Source organism: Manis javanica, chromosome X (assembly GCF_040802235.1).
Source record: "Manis javanica isolate MJ-LG chromosome X, MJ_LKY, whole genome shotgun sequence".
NCBI lineage: Eukaryota > Metazoa > Chordata > Mammalia > Pholidota > Manidae > Manis > Manis javanica.
In genome coordinates, this window is record NC_133174.1 from 128,746,832 (window position 1) to 128,753,939 (window position 7,108).

At 39.2% G+C, this 7,108-nt stretch overlaps 1 non-coding gene across 1 annotated transcript; it reads left to right on the forward strand.

The window, feature by feature from the left end:
* The first annotated feature begins 458 nt into the window (after positions 1-458).
* Positions 459-585, forward strand: LOC118972165 (small nucleolar RNA SNORA25). Its single transcript, XR_005060995.1, has one exon. It is a non-coding gene; the product is annotated as a small nucleolar RNA SNORA25 (small nucleolar RNA).
* Positions 586-7,108: the final 6,523 nt, after the last annotated feature.

Below are 7,108 nucleotides of genomic sequence, written 5' to 3' on the forward strand. Positions count from 1 at the left end.
GCTTGAGACAGTCTAGCTTAGGCCTGTTATCCCAGCTCAATAATTAATACCATCTTTTACTTAAACAGGAGAGTCCTGTTTGAGAGAGTAAATTATGTGCTCACCATAGGCAGAATAATGAGACAAATTCTAACATTCAAAAGGTCCAGTGAATTCCAAGCAGGATAAAGGAAAAGAAATCCCCACTTAGATACATCATAATGAAACTGCACAAAGAAAGAGTTGGTCAGGCCAGGCAAGGAGGCATTGAAGGTTGTGTGTGTGTGCATGTGTGTGAGTGATAGAGTGAGAAAAAGAGACAGAGACAGAGAAAGAATGAATCTTAAAAGTAGCCAGGAATAAAGGCAGATTAACTTCAGAGAAATAACCAATAGACAGCTGACCTTTCAATACCAACAACAGAAGGCAAAAGACCAGTAGTCTACCTCAATGTGTTGAACAGAAGTAACTGTTAACCTAGGTCATTTCAAAGAGGGCTTGTGGAGTCAAAACCAGGAGCTTGTAACACTGTGACTAAAGATTTAAGTTCTCCATAGGACGTAATCGTTACTCAATGGTGCTATGCTTCCCTGAGGAGATATAAGATCAAGCTACTCATATCCATGATTGGTGATGGGGGAGAGTAAATAAAGTCTCCCAAGTTTAAAAAAAAGATAACTAATAACCTGGAATTCTATTCCTTATAAAAATACTTTTCAAGAATGTATGCAAATTATTCAGCCAAAAGAAGAAAACAAATCCTACCATTTGCAACAACATGGATGGAGCTAGAGGGTATTATGTTCAGTGAAATAAGCCAAGTGGAGAAAGACAAGTATCAAATGATTTCACTCATATGCAGAGTGTAAGAACAAAGCAAAAACTGAAGAAACAAAAGAGCAGCAGACTCACAGAACCCAAGAATGGACTAACAGTGACCAAAGGGAAAGGGACTGGGGAGGATGGGTGGGAAGAGAGGGAGAAGGGGATTAAGGGGCATTATGATTAGCACACATAATATAGGGGGGGCACGGGGAAGACAGGATAGCACAGAGAAGACAAGTAGTGACCCTATAGCATCTTACTACACTGATGGACAGTGACTGTAATGGGGTATGTGGTGGGGACTTCATAATGGGTGGAATCTAGTAACCACAATGTGGCTCATGTAATTGTATATTAATGATACCAAGAGAAAAAAAAAGGAAAATGCAAAATAGAGACAATTAGAAGCAATAATAATAATAAATATTATCAGTCTATATTTTGCTAAAAATTATAAATGATTTAAAGCCAAAAGAAAATAGGCCAGATGGAAGATTTGGGATGTAAAAAGGAATGAAAAATAAAAAGTAAAAATGTGGGCCAATTTATATGAATATTGACTACAAAGGCAATAATACCACTACTATCTGGTGCTGTTAAAAAGAGAAATGAAACATGGTAAATTTGAAATATCAGGCAATAAGATATATAACTTGGGGTGAGGAAGGGAGAACATAATACAAATGTGATCCAAAATTCTTGCAGTATCTGGGAATAGTATACAAGTTTTGACTCACTTTAGACTTGCATAAATTATTTCTATATGCTGTACTTTATAGGCTAGCAGCTAAATGAATACAAAGAATATATAACTTTCTAATTTGTAAAGGGAAAATTAATGGAGTGATTAAAAACAACTGAAAGAAAGGTAAGGAATGAAATGAATAACACAATAAAATGATAAATTTAATACCAAATACATATGTAAATACAGTAAATATAAGTGGGCTAAATGTTCCAGTTAATAGGCAAAGACTATCAGATTGGATTTTTAAAAAATCAGTAGTGAGTGTGGGAGTAGTGTTACTGTGATGAAACTGAGGTTCGAAGAGATTGATTAATTTGCCCAAATTCACCAAGCCATTAAGTGGCTAACCTGAGATCTGAACCCAGGTTGTCTAAAGCCCGTGCTCTTTTCACTAAACATGCTGCCTCCTCAAACTTTGGCTGTAATCAAAACCCTATAATCTTTCATTTTTCTGTGCACTGAGTCGCAGAGCCACACCTTAAGTTAAGATATGAAACTCCACTATTTATCTTACAAGAATCAATCAGTTGCTAGTCAGACCTTTCGGTCACTGCATGTCCTAATACTCTGATGCGTTTCTTCACATGTGAGTAACAGTACCTCAACTCCTATTCATAAATACAGTAACTCACATGGTTCTCCTCCACAGGATAAGGAGTAGTTTGTAAGATATTTTTACATCCATACATTCATTCAATCTTCTCACCACTATCATGAGGTATATAGCCATTATCACCAACATTTTTATAGGTGAAGAAAATAGGATCCAGTAAGGTGATGCATCTTACCCAAGGTCCCACACAATTAATAACAGAGCCACAACTTGAACCCATGTCTCCTGTCCCAACAGTCTGCCTTGAGTTCACTAATATACCCAAAGTTATGAGATCTGCAACTAAATGGCATATGAAAGAGAAGCTATTCCAATTCACACAAAAAGTCTTTGAAGAAAAAGACAGTTGCTAACTGTAGTTAGAAAAATCACTCCATGATACTACAATGCCTCCATCACATCATAAAGATGTTTAAGTTCCCATCTATTCACAACAATCTATAAGCAGTGCAAGTTCATGCAGGAGCCATACAGGATCTCTACAGTGATCTAGTGGAATGGAGAAGAAAGCTGTGAACAGGCAAAGGTCTGCTCTCTGAACAGAGTAGTCAACAGTCCACTACACATAGCTGAAAAGTTCATGGGAAACTGTAACTCTCAAGACGGGTGAGCTTTCATAAGCCAAGACAATGGCAGCACACATCAGGAACTCAAAACTGGACACTGTGAGCAGCTGAGATTACAAGGGCCAGTTCCAGACAAAGAGTGGGCAAAGGAGACTAAACTCCAGTAGAAGAGGGCTTAGAAGGAGAGTGGAGAACTGTGGGCCAGGTGGAGGAAAGTGAGGCCAGTCCAGTCATCTGGCCTGGTTGAGGGGGTTCACCTGAGGCATAATGGATATAAGTCTGACAATAAAAGAAGGTACAGACCTGATGGTAGGGATGGGACTTGTCAAAATCCTTTCTGCCTTAGGGCTAGTTGAGGCTGAGTCCATAGGATGGAGGCTAGACTAGACAGAGGCTGACAATCAGAACTGTCTATGGGTAAAGGGAAAGCTAAGTATTTTATTGAATAGAGGAAAATATGATTTCCCCATAGTTTGAAATACAGGAATGGAACAATCCTATAACCTACTGTTTTCCCACATAACATAAAGTCACCTCTAAAAATCAGTGCAATGATTTCTAAGACATTCCTCCACTGATTCTTGTGGCTGCTTCTCTTGGAGAAATGCAAGAGAGTGTTTTAGGGGGGTACCAATAGAGACAGAATGCTGGAGGCTTTCTCTCTCTGAGCTAGACAAGGCCCAAAGTGAAAAGATGAAATGGAATTCTGCCAGCAAAACCTCTAAACAGCATTCTTGGTATGTGATTCTCTTTTGCCCAGCCCTGCATAGGCTGGCTCTTTGGGCTTTCATCTGACTATACTGACTTGTCTTGCTAACCATGAGGCCAGTTGACAGCAATAATTATTTCCCAAGTATACTGCAGCTTAAGGGGTATTTATTTTGTGGATGGCTAAGCAAATCTGGGAGGACAAGTCTAATGCCATTCCTTCCTGATAACTCAGTTGTTCCAGTACCATTTTCAGTAACTTTCTTCAACCTCTAAATACAAGATACTTTGTTAATTTTAGTATTCTTTATACTTTTAATCATCCTTCTCTTTCCACAGGCTTTAGTGAAGAAAAATAACAAGATTCATTAACTCCTTTTATCCAAAAACTCTTCTTTATGAGTTGATCATAACTGCTTCCCTTTCACAGGCCTCACTATTCAAGACTCTGAATTATCTCAACCATGAAAGTGTAATGTGGGAATTTCTCAGGACCACACTTTGAAGTATCCCTTTGAACCCTGAGTACGTTCTGAGAGCTATGTCTGCATTAAATTCTGAACCACCTTCTAATCCATTTTGCAGCCAAAAGTAGTTGACAAAGACTTAATCAGAGCATTTAATACTCTGTATTTCCACCAACTGATTATGTTACTTTGTAGAAAAAAAACTGAACAAATCAGTTTCATTTATTATGGTACTTGGAAATCTGCAGTCACAACCAAAATTCTCTTTAGTGGAAACTTTGGACAGACCCACATAAATTATGGTCTGGTGAATGGAGGCTATTATTTCTACAGTGTAACATGGGAGTGAGGTATAGAAATAACCTCAGTAATTTGTTCTTACAATCACATGGAGGCAGGAGGCATGTTTGGGAATCAGACAAACCTGGGTCCAAGTTCTGATTCTGCCATTTCCTAGCTGTGACTTTAAGCAAGTCACCTCATCTCTCTGAGGCTCTATACCCCCACTGAAAAGCGCAGAAAGAAAAAATGCCAAATTTAGAACACTGTCATGATGAGAAGAAAGTAAGAAAAGAACTTAAGAAAAGGCTCTGGCATATGGTTCATGTTCAATAAATGAGCATCACTGATATGGTTAAAAATATCTTAATTATTCACAGACTGTGCAGTGAGTGGTTCACACATCCTATACTCCAGCCAACCTCGACTCCTTGGAAAGCAGAATAGTAGTAATGGTGGTGATAGTGATAGTGGGTGTAGCAGCACCTTACATGCACTGTCTTATTTAATCCTGACAATTCTAAGAGATAGGTGTCCACATAGTAGCTGACCACAAGGGTTGTGAAGTCAGAAAGTTCTGGATGTGAACTGCGACTCCCCTACTTAGTATCTGTGCATCAAGCTATAGAACCTGTCTAACAAAAGAGAGTTCATTTCCCATCTGCAATAAATAGAGCATTCCTACTTCATGGGGCTGTTGCTAGGATTTAAGGGGATATATAGTGTGTATATAAAGTTCCCTCCTGGCATATAACAGGTGTTCTATGTTAGACTTCCTTCTTGCTTTATAATTTAATAAGAAAGTGGCAAATGATACGGCACACTACCTTATCACATCTTAAGTCTAAAAATTAAACCAGAATGTGTAGGAAGCAATACACGTAGAGAAAAAAAAGAATGAAAAAATAAAGCCATCTTAGAAGAAGTGGGGAGAATAGAAAGCTGAGAGAAGATTTTTATCTTAGTTTTTTCCAATATTAGTCTTGAATATAGTGTTATTTTTATTTGAATGTATTATATAGTATTATTTCTCAGTTTTATTCACTGACAACTGCTTCAATTGTTCTTCACTGGGGTCATAGCTACAGGAAGAAAGCATATTGTAACATTCGAATAAACCATTTTTTGAGCCTCCGTTCTGGCCAAAGAGAGAAAAGGTAGACATCAGCCAAACAGAGTCACCAACCAACCCAGTGGCTAACTCCATCTTAGTGGTAACAAGAAAAGACTTTCAGTTCCCAGAAAGATTCTAACTGGCCTTTTCCCAAGAAGGCAGAGGGTGTAGCCTTGTATAGAACTGTCCAGAACCCTCACAAGCTGCTCCTGCCACAATCTGCCACATAATCAGTGCACACAAACTCGTTTCCTCAGCTGTCCACCTTCATTCACTCCATATCTTTTTCCTCACTCTGACTCCTTTCATCCACTGGTCCCTGACCATTCCAACTTTAAATGACCCTCTCAGCTGGACAGATAATCTAGCCCATCCAAACATTCAGCCTTGGCTCCCCTCCTGGCCAAATATATCTTCTCCCCCTCTGGCACATGCTGATAACTTCACGGTAGCAGCTTCTTGAATCAACCTGGCTCCACAGAAGAATTCCGCCCATACACTCTCCCTGCAATGTAGCTTCCCAAACCTGTTCTACCATGGCCTGTACACAACCTTGGACTGACAAGAGAGGGGAGCCAGTAACCCAAGAATCACCCCCACAAAAAGCCTGGGCTTGAAGGCAAACAGAATACTTATGGAATAAACTTTCCTCTTAGGGCCCCTCCATCTCTGTGTTCATCCCTCCTCCTTGCATTGTACCAGTTTTAGTTTATTTTAAGATCAATCCCCACTACCACCCAAATTTAATGCTGCCTCTCTACCTCTTCTTTTCAGCATCTGGCCATTTGGATTGGTATTCCCATTAGCCAAGGCAAGTAACTGCCACAAAAGAAGTCACTTTCTGAGTCCCTACCCCAGTATCTTCAGTAGGTTCGATGCTTTAGCACATCATCTACCCTTCCATTTCAGAAAAATGTTTTGGATTCTCTGGGAACAGCTACAGTGTTCACTCAGAGACTTCTGCAGCATTCAAACAAGTTATTTATACTCATTATTCCCAACAGGATTTAAGGTAACATGATATATGATATACTTTGTTTCATAATAAAATGAAAATTGTAAATAAGAAGATAAAGGTCAGTAAATCATATGTTAAAAAAAATAGCAGAAAGGTAAAAACAAGGCCAGTGTAAGCTTAGTACCCAACATGTCTACTGAAAAGTCTAAAAGACTTCCTAAAAGCAAGCCACAAAATTGGCCAGTATGAAAGAAGAAAAGTAATTACATGATTTCCAGTGCCTCCAGGAAACAAGCCAAGTAAGAGCAGCATAAGAATTCCTGGTACTGAGACCAGACATTACATTACACCATCTACAGCAACACATTTCACAGGGCTGTTTCCTACAGGATCACTCAGTGTGGGTGGATAACTTCGGGCAGCAGCACAATCCCGCCAAAGCATTTCTACAGGGAACCACGGTGACGGGACCCACATAAGCAGCTCTACGAAGGTCTGCCTTACGAAGGCTTTAGAATTTCTGTACGAATGGGCAGGTGACAGAACTTGTAAGACAGTCTCCATAGATACGGTTCCTACAATTGAGTTTTTGTTTTTAGCATCAGCAAGTCTTAGGAAATGCTCCCTGACAAGTCACTGAAACAGAGCTCTTTCCGACTATCAAGCACAGAGCCATATACGTTAGCAGTGAATCCAGCTATAGTAAATCAAAGACTCATGTCCATTATTTATAAAAAAAACATAAAATAATCATGAAATGTCTAACCTGGGACAGCATAAATTCCTGGTATGTACTTTAAAATAAATCACAAGTGTGGCTGATAAACATGAGGCTGACACACTGCCAGCTG